At 43.5% G+C, this 14,949-nt stretch overlaps 1 protein-coding gene across 6 annotated transcripts in view; it reads right to left on the bottom strand.

Annotated features, from left to right (window-relative positions):
* Positions 1-14,949, bottom strand: part of LOC111875528 (copper-transporting ATPase 1) — a 151,423-nt gene that overhangs the window by 109,187 nt on the left and 27,287 nt on the right. The window contains exon 1 of one of the 6 annotated variants that reach the window (XM_023871857.2): positions 3,197-3,339. The exons of the other annotated variants lie outside the window; for them this stretch is intronic. The gene's annotated coding sequence lies outside the window, so the exon portion shown is untranslated. Of the gene's footprint in view, positions 1-3,196; positions 3,340-14,949 lie in introns of those variants that run through there. 6 annotated transcript variants of the gene reach the window in all.

Genomic DNA, 14,949 nt, shown 5'->3' with positions numbered 1-14,949 from the left:
GGATATAGAGCCGCCTATCTCTTATGTAATCGCATTATGGTTAATATGGAATAAGTTTGTGTTTCACGATAAACTAAAGCAACGTCCCGGGCAATGCTTGATAACATTTGCTTGAGCCTAGTTTCTCACAGATTAGCTAAGCACTAATTACGGTTCCTAATTAGGAGTCATCGCCACATCCCTCTGTCTATTTATCCATCCATCCAATTTATCTATGAGGGTCGTACTGAAAGTCATGAGCAACAATTTTTTGTAAAGTAACATGCTTTATTATTGACAAACCAAATACACCACCTCAATCTACAGACCTTTCTTTATTTTTCCACATAATCGCCACTTCTTTGTACACATTTCTCCCAGCGTTCTGGGAGTTTGGAAATTCCCCTTCTGTAAAATTCCGTTCCAGCCATCCGAAGACACTGACGCACTGCTTTCTGAATTGCCTCCCTTGTCTCAAAACGTTGTCCACGCAGCTGATCCTTCACAAATCCGAAAAGATGGTAGTCGGAGGGTGCCAGATCAGGGCTATAAGAGGGGTGTGGAAGAACTTCCCACTCCATCTTTGAAATTGTGTGGGGGCGAGCGTTGTCATGCAGGATGGTGATGTTTCGTCCCGGACGTTTATCGCGCAATGCACGACGAAGCTTGTGCAGCGTCTGGACATAACGAGCAGCATTGATTGTTTGCCCAGGTTCTAGAAATTCGGCCAGAATAAACCCCTCTGCATCCCAGAAGACTGTGCCCATCACCTTCGCAGCTGATGGCACTGTCTTTGCCTTCTTTTTTGATGGAGAATGCAAATGGTGCCATTCCATACTCTGCCGTTTCGTTTTAGGCTCGAAATGGTGAAACCAGCTTTCGTCACCTGTCACAATACAGAGCAAGAAATCATCGTGTTCTTGTCGATATCTCTGCAGCAGTTCTGAGGTGATGGCTTTTCGCTGACCTTTGTAGTCTTCGGTCAATAACCGCGGGACCCAACGAGCACAAACTCTCCTATAGCCAAAGCTTTCAATCATCTCCTGTACTGCACTGTGCCCTATTCCAAGTTTTCGGGCTATTGTGTCCACAGCCACACGCCTGTCATCTTGAATGATCTCATCCACTCTTTCCTTGTTGCGTTCAGCTGAGGCTGTTCGAGGACTACCGCTCCGAGGCTCATCTTCGATGTTGGTGTTCCCATTTTAAAATGTTTCACCCATCTTCGAACACTGCTCGCACCCATGCACACACTTCCATAAGCACGCTGAAGTCTCTGGTGAATTTCTGCAGCAGGGATTTCCTCTTTCACAAGAAATTCGATGAAAGCACGCTGGCGAAACGACATATGGTTGTCGGCCATTTTGTTAGGAGTGATACTGGTCACGTGATGCAAGCTATTGTCGTCATAAGACACTCAAGGTTAACACAGCAGCTGGTTCCACCTACCACCGTACTCTCTTTTGTCTGCTGTTCCCAGGTTGCATGTACAAAAAAGTTGCTCATTGGGCAGGACCTGCATATTTATGGCTCTACAGCCCTTTGTTGGACCCTGGCCGCCTTTTCAGCTTCTTGATCTTTTTACACAGTCGGTAGACTCTTTGGACGGGGGATCAGCCCGTCGCAAGGCGGCTACCTGCACACAGGACAGCACAAACACAGAATAAACGCACACAAACATCCATGCCTCAAGTGGGATTCGAACAAACGATCCCAGTGTTCGAGCGGGCGAAGACAGTTCAAGCCTGAGGCAGCGTGGCCACTGTGATCGGAGTCATCGATTTAAATTTCGAGCTCTTAAGGTTCTTCCAGTCTCAGAAAGACCAGATTCGAGGATAAACCGAAGGATATGGGTGATTTAGATAACGGATCTCCACTGAATTTACAATAAACTTGGTAACAGGCGAGAATGTTCTCGACACCAGGAAGGTCGTCACACCCTTCGCTTGTCGATATGACCTCCGTTTGGTAACACTTTCCCTATTACTCTGGAAATAGGGCAAGAATATTAATGAACGGCTAAATGGACATCAGTAGTTATGTCTGTACTAACGGATTCCTCGGTTATTTAACCATGCTCTTTCAACCACAGAGGTTATACACGTTCAACGTTTGATGAAATGAGATGATCATGAAAGGTGAGTACGTAAGGATAACACGGAAGGAGGCGGTAGCAACCCATTACAAGGACCTATTCCAACTCTAGCCTCGAAGACCCAAAGAACGCCACGGAATAATAACAGCCAGAACAGCCGATACATTGACGAAAATTCAAACAGGCCACCTTTCGAACAGAAGTCTACAAAATTAATCGTCACAGTAAACTGCTCTGTGTTATTCAATATTACTTTCCATAATGACTGTTTAATTCATATCGGCAAATTAAGTACACAGCGAATTAAAATTAATAAGTGGGAAGGGCATGTAACACGAATGGGAGAGACGAGAAATGCATATAGGTTATTGGTGGGAAAGCCAGAAGGAAAGAGACCACTGTGAAGATCAAGGTGTGAGTGGGTGAAAAATATTAAAATAGATCTTAGAGAGAGAGGATGGGATGGTGTGAATTGGATTTATCTGGCTCAGGGTAGGGACTGGTGGAGGGCTCTTGTGAACATGGTAATGAACCTTCGGGTTCCATAGAATGCTGGGAAATTCTTGAGAAGCTGCAGAATTGGCAGCTCCTCAATAAGGGCTCAGCTCCATGAGTAAGCAAGTAAGTAGTACATTATCATTTCTGCGCCAACAATAGAGTAAACATAGGCACTCAGTTTAGACTACTGATACAGAGATTGAGAACCAAACCAGAAGTTGTGGTGTAGTGGTTACCACTCCGGTTTCGCATTCAGCAGTTCTAGTTTCGAATCTTGGTCTCGAGATCACCTATCCTGAGAGTTTACATGCTGTTTTCCTCAGACCCTCCACGCTCCTGGGACGTACATTAAAAATTACTAGGACCGCTTCCTTTTACAACATTTCCGAATCAAAAGTCATGACGTTCCTCCTATTCGACCCTGTATAATCTATGCAACTGGAAACGTGTCGTTAAATAAAACAATAATCAACTGCTGTTAATAAATTAACAAACATAAATCCGTGTTGTATTCCTCCTGAGATCTTGGGGCACCAGTTGGAATCACGTGATATCGCAGCAAAACGAAATAACACTAGATTATGTCCAAACGAAATTTAAGAAACTAACATTAAATAAACTTACTTGAAGGCCGACGATCAAACAAGCTCGACGAACAACACTCATTCACATCACTGTGACCCTTAAGGAACTAATTTATATAACCGTTCGTGCCAACAGGAACTTTGTTCAGAACTGATCTTACAGTTCATTGAAGTTTAATGTTCAGTGACTGACTGGTGACAATCCGTGCCGCTCTCCTTAGTTTTAATGGGGGTCAATAAAAGAATCCCCCCACTCCCTTTACGATGTACCCCTTCTCTCCACACAGCCACTCACCTCAGTTCCTGTACCTGTGAAACTTTCTCCGACTACAACTGCAGGCACGTAAAAGCTGTGATTTTCGACGACCATTCTGCTCTATATATCCCAAGTATTCTCCACCGACCAGCTCCGGCGAGACAAGAACTGTTCAATAATTCACAACTGACCTTCTTTTCTTTTGTTTAACAGATGGGAGTTCACACAGCTCTGCTCTAGATTAAAAAGAAAAAAGAAGCAAAGCTGTCCCTGTAACAGGCCGTGGAGGCCCATAGGGTTGTGAGATGCCGAGGCTCCCACATTATCTCCAGACAGTCGGGTCACAGATGGCGATGAGGTTGTCAGCCTTACGCGCCTGCCGCCCTTAACCCCCAGGACTATTCCTGGTACTCATTTCTGTTAGAGGCTGAGTCGACCCCAGGGCCATAGTGCGGCTGGAAGGATTGGGCAAATTAAAAAAATCCACCTCATCGGGATTCGATCCTGCAACCTTCCGGCTTGTAGCACAGTGCCACAACCAACTACGGTACCGCGTGCCCCTGCTCTAGATTACGACCACTAATAGCTATATCACGGGTTGTTTTAGGATGTTTCATAACGATGTACCAAGTGCGCATATTATAAGAAGTTGAATGCAACAGTGATAATATATGATGAAATGGAAACAGGTCGTTCGTCTTATGGGGACTGAGGAAAATCACGAAGTGGAATGATGACTATAAACAAGAATATAGGATGGTGGAGGAGTGATCGTGGCTCATAAGGTCTCATCGCAATATTTAGGAAGGAATCATACAGCCACGATAACTGAGCTTGGATCACTGGAGCCCGAGACGACATTCTATTCGCCAGTCAACTGCATTATTTACGGGTTAAGGCAACCTGTTCTGGGCCATCTCAACACAGCCACACAATCAATAACTTTAAAAAATCATGTACAAAGACGACAAATTACAAAAATTATAATCATTAAACTATAAACATACCAAAAGCGTGGTTAGCTCTTTATAAGGGACACAACAGAGTCTCTCTCCTCCTCTCCTCACCTGAGGACGGAAACAGATGAAATTTCCGAAACGTTGTGTTCTATAACTTTTAGAATACGGGACGATGGACAAAGTCCAAAACCCCAGTAATTCCGAGTGGTAAACACCATCCTTATAACTTTAAAATATATATATCTAAACTGTGTCAACAGTAAAATTTGATACGCGTGCAGCAGTTCTCAAAAAAGGCAGCAAATACTCTATACAGGAGTTGAAGTTCTCGGCGTGGTTATGAGAATTCTGTCTTCTTGGATATAATGGCGTGTAGTCAGTTGAAGGTCAACGGAGGGACACGTCACATCTAAGAGTTGAAGAGCAGGGCAAGAAAAATAAAAAAAAAATAAATAAATAAATAAAAAAAAAACGGGAAGCAAGCTTGGATTCTCTTCAACCCTGAAGACCGAGGTGACATGTACGAAACGTAGGTGTTTGCTTTTAACAGATTACACGACGTTATATCCCAGAAAACAGAGCTTTTCAGTATTCTACACAGTCTATAGGTCCATACCTACGTAAGTTTACTTCATCGCGAACGGTTTCTCATGACCGATCGTCATTTTCCTTAATCCCTCCAACCAAATTCTTGAACAGTGCCTCAAATAACAGAGGTTCCTACTTTCCTAAATTTTCCAATCCGCGATCCATACTCGTACTTAATAACGAATTATTTAAGAAAATCGCTTCGACGGAAGAAACACTGATGTATTATTAAATGCGTAATTCCTATGAACCTGAAACAGCATTGTGAAGACATATAAATAAGTTTCGTTAATATGGTCACTTGATTTGTGAATGAAACATTCAGAAGATCTACTGGTCGGACTCCGAGTGAGTTAAGTGATGGTACTCTCAAGTCCTTACAAGCATACGATACAAACAATGACAAGGTAAATTACATTGTTCTCTGGAACTACAGAATCACGATTTCGACCAGTTATTATTTATAGATCTGAGAAGTTCTAACCGTACAGATAAGACAGTGCATTTTGTTTACATCCCATGCAGTTTGGCTTATCTAACAATGCTGTTTCATCTATATACCATCAAACTAGATGGGAAGGTGATCCCCTGACCTATCTGGTCATTTACTTAGACTGCGAAAACCTCGATAAACGTGCGGTGGGTTGGTCGGCAGCAGGAGAGAGACTAAAATTTCGTTACACTAAAAAGGGATCTTGAGAATTACAACCACGCTAACGTGTCTGGTTTTAAGATCGTTAAAAATGAGCAGAAAGTTGACGGAATATTAATGCAGAGGGAAGACTGACTTAAAAAGTATGACAGCTCAGTGATCTTCACTACAACAGGATCAATTAAAACTAAATGTTGCAGAGAAGTACTGGGTCTGGAAAGGGCTCCACTCAGCCTCGTGAGGATAACTGCGAGGAAATAGCGGCTCCGGTCTAAAAAAAACCGAAATTAACGGCCGTGGGGATTCGTTGCGCTGACCACGCGACATCCTCTATCCGCTAAAGCTGGCAATAACTTCGCCGACAAGCGACGGTCGCTCAGTCGGTATAGTTAGCTTGCGGACTCAAGCCACGGAGTTTGTTTTTTTGTTTGTTTGTTGCTATAGACATGCCTACTAAAGCGACGCAACAGGGCAGGGCAGCCGGAGTCTTGATTTGAGAGAGGGGTACTGGAACTTACGAGTACTGTGGGTACTTCGCCAACACCGAAAGCCCACACAACAAGTACGCTGCTATTACACATCCTGCACCTGCCTTCCGTCCCATTTTACCATATGATCCTATCTAATCCGTGCAAAACAATTTGATAAGATTCACTATGTAAACACTGGCCAATGAGCAGATCCAGGAGAAAGTAGATAACGAATGTACTAAAATACCCGGAATGTACTATACGATCTACATACGTAGTTCTTTTTTTCGCTGACTCTACAGCCCCCTTGGGCCCTGGCCTTGATTTTTCAGTTTCATGATCATTTTTACAGAAGGTAGGACTCCTTGGGCGAGTGATCAGCTCGTCGCATGGCCGCTACCTACACACAGGAAAACACAAGCACAGAATAAACCCATACACATACCAAACATCCATGCCTTGTGTGGGAATCGAACCCACGTTTCCGGCTTCCGAGCGAAGATAGTACGTGTCTTAGATCGCTCGGCTGCCGTGACCGGCACATACGTAGATAAATAAATATTTTTTTAAACTCCGTGGTTTTAGTCCTCAAGCGAACTATACAGACCGAGCGACCGCCGCTTGTCGGCGAAGTTAGTGCCAACTTTAGGGGATACAGAATGTCGCGTGGTCAGCGCAGCAAATCCCCACTGCCGTTAATTTCGGTTTTCTAGACCGGAGCCGCTATTTCCTTGAAATAGCTCCTCAAGTATCCTCGCGAGGTTGAGTGCACCCCGTTCCAGACCCACTATTTCTCAGAAAATTTGGTAGCGCCGGGAATCGAACCCGGACCTCTGGATCTGTAGCCAGGAACTCTAGACCACAGAAAGTTGGCACTAACTTCGCCGACAAGCGGCGGTCGCTCGGTCGGTATAGTTCGCTTGGGGACTAAAACCACGGAGTTTGTTTCTTAATAATAATGGGTACATGAACGCTGTGCCGGTCGCAGAAGACGTGCGGTCTAAGGCATGAACTGTCTTCGCTCGCTCGGACGCTGGAATTGTGGGTTCGAATCCCACTCAGAGTATGGGTGTCTGTGTGTGCGTTTAGTCTGTGTTTAGGTACCGGCCTTGCGACGGGCTGATCGACTCGCCGAAGGAGCCCTACCGTCTGTGAAAAATGATTACGGAGCAGAATAAGAGGCCTGGGCCCTGAATGGGCTGCAAGAGCCATTGAAATAAAAGTAAACGTTGTACAACGTATTCGTTCATTCATTCACTCATGGATTCTTACATGGCTGGAAGACCAGTGTATATATAAAAATAGTCCAAGTCGTACAGAGGTGTACTTCGTTAGCAATTTTTATTGCACACTTCAGCCATATCATTACACGTTTCCTTCATTAAGTTCTGTAACCTTTATCTGAAACATGTTGCGACTTGGCAAGCACTTAACAGGATACATCTGTTTCCATGAAGCAGGATCGTTCTTGAGAACACCCATTCGCTACTCACGAAATTAGGCCGCGCCATAGCTCAAGCGGTTAGTAGCTGGCTTCCCACCGCGGCGTGCCGGGTTCGATCCCAGGTCTGGTCAAGTGGGATTTGTGGTGGACAAAGTGGCGTTGGGGCAGGTTTTCTCCGAGTACTTCGGTTTCCCCTGCCAATCTTCATTCCACCTACTGCTCCACAATCACCCTCACCTATCATCTGGCGCTGGTACAATAGGCCAGAAGTGGCCGCAGTACAAGGGACTTAGTCCCACCCCTCTAGCAATAACAAAAATAATACTCACGAAATTCCCTAACTTTCTGGAAACCGGAGATTCATTATCATGTTCGCAATAGCCAGGCCACTGGAGCCTAGCCTAAGCATAGGATAACCGTAAAAACTCATTTATCAATTCAAGCAAAGTTCGACGAGATTAACGAAAACTGTGTGACAATATTTAAGAAACTGTAATGGTAATTACGTTCATCAAAATACCGTATTTACGCATGTATAGGCCGCACATTTTTTGCCAAAAATTCAAGAGGAAAACTGGGGTGCGGCTGATATTCGAAATATTCGAAATCACACTTCATTTAAAAAATATATTTGCCATATTTCGGAATAATTTCTACTCCTGAAATAATATTCCAAGAAAATTATTTTTTCTATAATTTCTGTCTGAAAATTGTGCTGCGGCCTATACACGCACGCGGCCTATACATGCGTAAATACGGTACGTGCAAGGAAAGCAGGAGGTTATGGATAGAGTGATGCGAATCTCTAAACGACGTTCTGAACTAGGTGTGGTTTGACAATTAACTATAGATGTTTCGAAGGCCTCTACCTGTACACAAACACAGAAAAATGCACACACATAAACTAAACATCCATGCCCTGAGTGGGATTCGAACCCACGATCCCGGTTTCCAAGCGAGCGAACACAGTACATGCCTTAGACCGTTCGACTACCGTGACCGGCATTTTTGAAGATTAGGAGTAACAAATAGACCATAATCTATCCCTAAATCACGGAACTACGACAGACAGCACTGAGGCGAATCCATCTTTCATCTTCCTGAACAGAGAGACATACGACAATGAATTCCGGTATTTAGTACAGAAGGCTTATATGTATATATAGGTACAATTCGCTATACCGAATGAGCTTTCTCGACTCCTGGATTTTGTGCAAAAGAACCTCAACTGAGTACATGCCTATCATAAGCAGACCCCCTTCGTTTGTCAACAACGTCCGAAGGTAAACATTGTTTTATTACGCATCATTTTCAAAATGAAAAGAACGTATACTGCGGAAGTTACGTCTGCCCGCCAGTCTTCCTGTGACCTAGTGTCAAGTCAACCGTTGGGCTGATGTTTTTTTTTAACACGACAGTGGAGAATCTGACAATTCTACGGAAATTCCAATGGTGCCCTAAGGCAAGGTTTGAAGGTAAATTTATTAGGCACATTTTCAAAATAAAAAGAATGTCTATTGCGGAAGTTACGTCTGTCCGTCAGTCTTTCTGTGACCTAGTGTCAGTAAGTCAACCGTTGGGAGGATTTTTTAATTCAACAATGGAGATTTTAATTGAAAATTCTACGGAAATTCGTGTGCGCCCGAAGGTAAGGTTTGAGCTATAGTGTGGAGCCTTGCTTAGCACTGAGGAAGCAGTGTGCTGAAGGGTACCCTTGGGATACACAGTGACATTTCATTTTTTAAACAGCCTTCCCACCACATGCAGAGATTCTGGGGTGGGGGGGAGATCTCCCTGCAGCAGCCAAAATCTCTCAAGGGCTCTAATGAGGGTCAGCTGAGAGAAGGCTTCTTCTCGGGGGGGGGGGNCTAATGTGCCATCTTCAGGTGTCTTTATGCACGTTAAACTATTGTACTGCATGCCATAATGTCTTCATTCTAAAATGACTAAAATCTGTATTCGTCATATAGGACGATGAATTCTAATACAACTTTTCAGGATTCTTCCTACGTCTCATTCAAACACGCGAATTACGCCAATCCTCTTTTATGTGAGCATTCTTCCTACATATATTTGTGTATTGTGTTCTGTGTTGTGTTTTACTCCTGTTACTGCATGCGTTGTACTGCTGGATCTGGATCCTGAAAAGTTTTATTATTTAGAATTCATCGTCCTATATGACGAATACAGATTTTAGTCATTTTAGAATGAAGACATTATGGCATGCAGTACAATAGTTTAACGTGCATAAAGACACCTGAAGATGGCACATTAGTGCTGAAACATGTAGTGTGGAAGTGAAGAATAAGGTGAAAAAGTGTATACACTGTAAGACGGTCAGCATAAACCATGGACATGAATCAGTGTAACAGGACGCTAAAATATAACATTATATTTTTCCCGTCGTCAGTATTATGGGGGAAGAAAACTTCCATCTGAACTGTGTGGTCTCCTGTTGCTACGGAGAGGTTTCCCTGCAGTAGAGGGCTGTTACTGGGTCTTCTGCTGCTACGGGAACGGATAAATCTCTCAGGGGCTAGGCGATCGAGAGATCGGATTTCGAGTTCCGGTAAGGTCAAGAATTTTCTCTTCCCCAAGTCATCCAGAACGGATCTGTAGCCCACCCAGCCTCGTGTCCAATAGGTATCGTGGATTCTTTCTCCGGGGTTAAAGCGGCAGGGCCGTGAAGACCCACCTCCAGCTAGTACCGAGGTAAAAAAATATGGATTTACACATCCACTTCCCCATACGCCTTCGTGGCCTAGTGCTTCATTAATTAAGCATAGGGGAAAACTTTATATATATATATATATATGTGTGTGTGTGTGTGTAGCCGGTCACGGTAGCCGAGCGGTCTAAGGCATGCACTATCTTCGCTCGCTCGTAAGCCGGGATCGTGGGTTCGAATCCCACTCAGGGCATGGGTGTTTGTGTGCGTTTTTCTGTGTTTGTCTACAGGTAGAGGCCTTGCGACTAGCTGATCACTCGCCCAAGGAGTCCTACCGAATGTGTAGGATCTAGTAAACCGAAGTGAAACGGAGGGTTTCATGGAGGTAGACCTAGGCCCAAATTGGGGCTGTAGGGCCACAGAAAAAAAAATGTGTAATTTTTATCAACTGTATAATGTGAGACACTGACGTTACATTAGTAAGGTAAAGCTGTCCCTGTGCTTAACTAATTAAACACTACAACATGAAGGCGTATGGGGGAGTGGATCTATAGACCCACAAGTTCTTGACCTCGGCCCTACTTCGAGGTGAGTGGTCAGCTTCACGCCCCGGCCGCTTTACCACCGGGAAAGAGCCCCCGGTACGAATTGGATAGGAGGTTAGGTGGACCCCACAGCCGGTCGGGACGATTGGAGTAGAGAAAATTCTTGATCATACCGGGACTCGAATTCCGACCCCTCGGTCGTCCAGCACGTAGCCAGTCGCTATACCGACTGCGCTATCTCGGGTCCTACATTAATGAGTATAAAAGTTTATTCTCATCTACATCACGTCCTTATTAAACTTTGCGCAATACACGGTATGTACGTACAATCACATGTCTTGCATACAAAATAAAATAACAAGAGTATGTGTGTGTGTTACAAGTTTGTGACCGTTACATTTGTGATCAGTGTAAACATTTCGTGAAGAAAGAAAAGAAACAGGTTATTTGGTCTATGTCACACAAAAGGGGAGGGACGAAATTTGCTGGACTGTGTAATTAAACCGGACAGGATACAGAAAACTGTGACTGGTGTTCTCAAGGTGTTAAACACTGAACCGAATCTGGATTGGGCCCGAATCGCTTTCTAATATCAAGTTGTGACTGTAGTAAATTTCGGACATGTGGAAATAAAGAGTCACTAAAACCACGGATTTCAGCAAAATGTTCGATTCTGATACATTATATTTTTTGTGAGTACAATTACTACTCCGTGGAATTAAAAAAAAAGCTCTGTGGTTTTAGTCCACAAGCGAACTATACCGACTGAGCGACCGTCGCTTGTTGGCGAAGTTAGTGCCAACTTTAACGGATAGAGGGTGTCGCGTGGTCAGCGCAACGAATCCCCACGGACATTAATTTCGGTTTTCTAGACCGGAGCCGCTACTTTACCATTCAAGTAGCTCCTCACTTATCCCCACAAGGCTGAGTGGACCCCGTTCCAGACCCGCTTCTTCTCAGAAATTCTGGTGGCGCCGGGAATCCAACCCGGGCCTCTGGATCTGTAGCCAGGAACTCTAACCACTAGACCACAGAGGGATTAAACTACATGAAAAATTACAAATTAATAAATATCTGTGGAAGTAATAAGATCGCATCCCGTAGTTTGCCCACATTTGTTTTGGGCCAGAAACTAACTTGGAAGTATATGACTGACACGAAAATATTATGCAGAGCAACGTTTCTCAAACCGAGAGCTGCAGCCCTCCAAGAGTCCCTCAAGCTCATTCTGGGCGTAAACAAAAACAAAACAATGATCATACATTATCAGTAAATGTCACATTTATAAATTTAATACAAACATAACAAGTACTACTGGTTTATTACAACAAAGGTACAACAGAGCAGACTGGTCTAGCAGGAACCCGCTAGACTTGTATTCGGGAGACGTTCTGTTCGAATTGCGGCTGGGACACCGTCTATCCTGAGGTTTTCCTAGTTCTCCTCAGTTCCTACAGGCAGTTTCCAAGATAGTACCTCGATTAGGGCACGACCTACAACTACATTCGACGCTATACAAACTGAAGTACTGAAAGCATCGTTAAATAAATAAATAAATAAATAATATCGGTAAACGTAAATTGTAAAAGAAAAGGACCTATTACATTTCAAATACACGATCTAACAGAAAGACTTACTTCTCAACGTTCATTAGTAATTGTTTTCTGAAGTTGCTAAATTGCACTGTAAGCCGTCTGACCCATAAGAAGTCTGCGCACCACTGGCGTACAGGAGATGGAGCGGTCATTGCCACCGTACCTTCGTAAGACCTCATTAATGTTCGTGAAACTCGGTATAAAACATATGAGTACGGCGTGGAAACTGGGATGAGAGTAACAACATCACGAGATGTTCGCGTGGCGCAGTCATGCAACACCCACGCTTTGCAGAGGACCAGAAGTTCATCGTGGAAATAACGACGCCCCTATCTACCCACAGTCTACATCAGCACATGTACAGTATGCGCCAAAATATACAGTAGTGAAATGAAAAGACGTCCTGTTAATACCACTGTCTATTCATGTGAAGGTCTCTTGCACGACAGAACCTTCTCAAATACTGAAGAAATGGTCCAATCACCATGTCCCTGTAGCGTTCTTGGGTGACAGTAAGAGCAATGCCTTCCTCATCCTCAATGAAACAGGGGCCTAATATACCGTGTGCTGAGACGGCACACTATAGCGTCACACGTGTACTGTGTAGCGGTTTCTGGAGGATAACATCTGGCCGTTCAATACCAAGGAAGCGAGTTGTTTGGCGACCACTTCCGTACGAGCGGAAATAATACTCAAGTATGAATACTTTTTCCTCCGTCGAGAGGCCCATTTCCAACAACTGCACAACACAACTTCCTTTTCACTACTGGGAACACGTGCGGCTGGAGCTATGCCCCGTCGACAAACGCACACGCGCGAGTTTCAGTACTGCATATTTTGGTCCATACTATACTTCTCAGATCATCCTCCTCCTAACATTATGGATAATGTCCATGAACTGTTCCAGCTCCAGAATGTCCATCGTTCTTTTGTGGCCCGAAGACGAATTATGTTGGGTACTTCTATGACAACAATGAGTGCCAACCTGGTACGATACTCATAGAATCTACGTCTTCCAGCCCGCTGTTACATCCCTTACCAGTTTAATCCAAACCATATTCTAGCAGCCTTATTTCCAAAGAATTTTAATACTAACCTCCCTCGTTCCTTTTTGTCCGTCGACGTATTTTTACATCACTTCCCAATACATGTCTTGGTCTCCCAGACTTACTCCTTTCCTATACAATAATGCTTGACTGTTCTTTTTAAACTCTTTCGTTAGTTAAGGAAAATGTAGGCTTACGAAATAATCATACTGCCAGAGTATTTGTCTGTATCATTTCACCCAGCTTCAAACTTTAAACAAGTAGCCGGGTTTTTACGAAATCTGGTACGAACGTTATGACACTGGACGTCATCATAAAATCATACTCTTTAATCTCCTATAATCAGTAGTAACAATATGGAGAACGCGTAAATTTGTGAGGTGGGAGCGCCGCTGAAAAGCTGCATAAAATTTTTAGAAAAAAAAAATACGACATTTCTGTTATAGGATTTTTCTTTTTTTCTTCTTCTTCTTCTTTTGTCGACAGTAAATAACACAGCGGACATGCGAAAATTCTCTTCAGCTTTCGGTTTGACAGCGATAATTAATGAACTACTGAAGCTAGGCATGGGAAATTTGGTACGAAGATGGGTTATGCGCATACCTATACAACATCCATGAAATACTGTTCGTAAGTCAATAATTAGAATCATGATTATGGTACAAAACGTTGGCATAACAGTAGATAAATTTAACACAGATCTGGAGATGCGTAACAAGTTCGTTAAAAAAATAAATATTCGTGCTCATCTCGTTTTATACTTTAGTAACAACAAAGCAGTTTCATCAGTTCCAGTTCTATAATACTCGTTCCAAGAACCTCGCACTGAGTCAAAGTCACGGAGGCCGTCAACTTCGCATTTCGGCACTGCGACTTCAGCACGCTTCGTCTTAAATATGTCTTATCGGACACCATCAGAAAACGTGTAATGATTAATACGAGTAAATAAAAAAAGACAAAACATTACTGTTATCAAATCAAAATACACCAATCTTTAAAAGGAGGGGACATCGATGAAAGAATGAATTATTAATTTCTGAATGTCAATGAATGGAACTCAAGCTTGAGACAACAAATACAACGAAGAGAATTCAAGGCAGTTACAAAGGCCCGCCCGCGTACACTGTGCAAGGTGAGAAACACTATGATTTTCGAATGATTCTTGCCGTTGCCATTGGTAGGCTTAAGCTCGATGTGTCCCTAAATGAAGTGTAGAATTATGAAGGTTGATCAGTTGTGCCTACAGCTTACCTCACCTTTTCTTCCTTAGGGTCTGTGCCTACAGCTTACCTCACCTTTTCTTCCTTAGGGTCTACGTGTTTTGCCGCTAGTGAGAAGCACAGCCGTTATTATTGCAGAGTACAAATCGTGAATTCCTACAAGCAAGGCCTTCATTAAGAAAAAGAATACACACTGTAGTCTGTAACTTTAGGGGCAAAATTTACGTGACATGTACACAAAATTCATATTGTGACATGTTGACCCCTACCTCCCCAGCGGTACGTGGCGGTAACGTAACGCTCGCGTAATAGGCGAGTCAAAGAAATAAAAAAAAATGGCCTCCTATCCA

This window comes from Cryptotermes secundus, unplaced genomic scaffold (genome assembly GCF_002891405.2).
Source record: "Cryptotermes secundus unplaced genomic scaffold, Csec_1.0 scaffold468, whole genome shotgun sequence".
In the NCBI taxonomy this organism is placed as follows: Eukaryota; Metazoa; Arthropoda; class Insecta; order Blattodea; family Kalotermitidae; genus Cryptotermes; species Cryptotermes secundus.
Note: the sequence above shows the minus strand (reverse complement) of the source record. Positions and strands in the feature narration are given on the sequence as shown.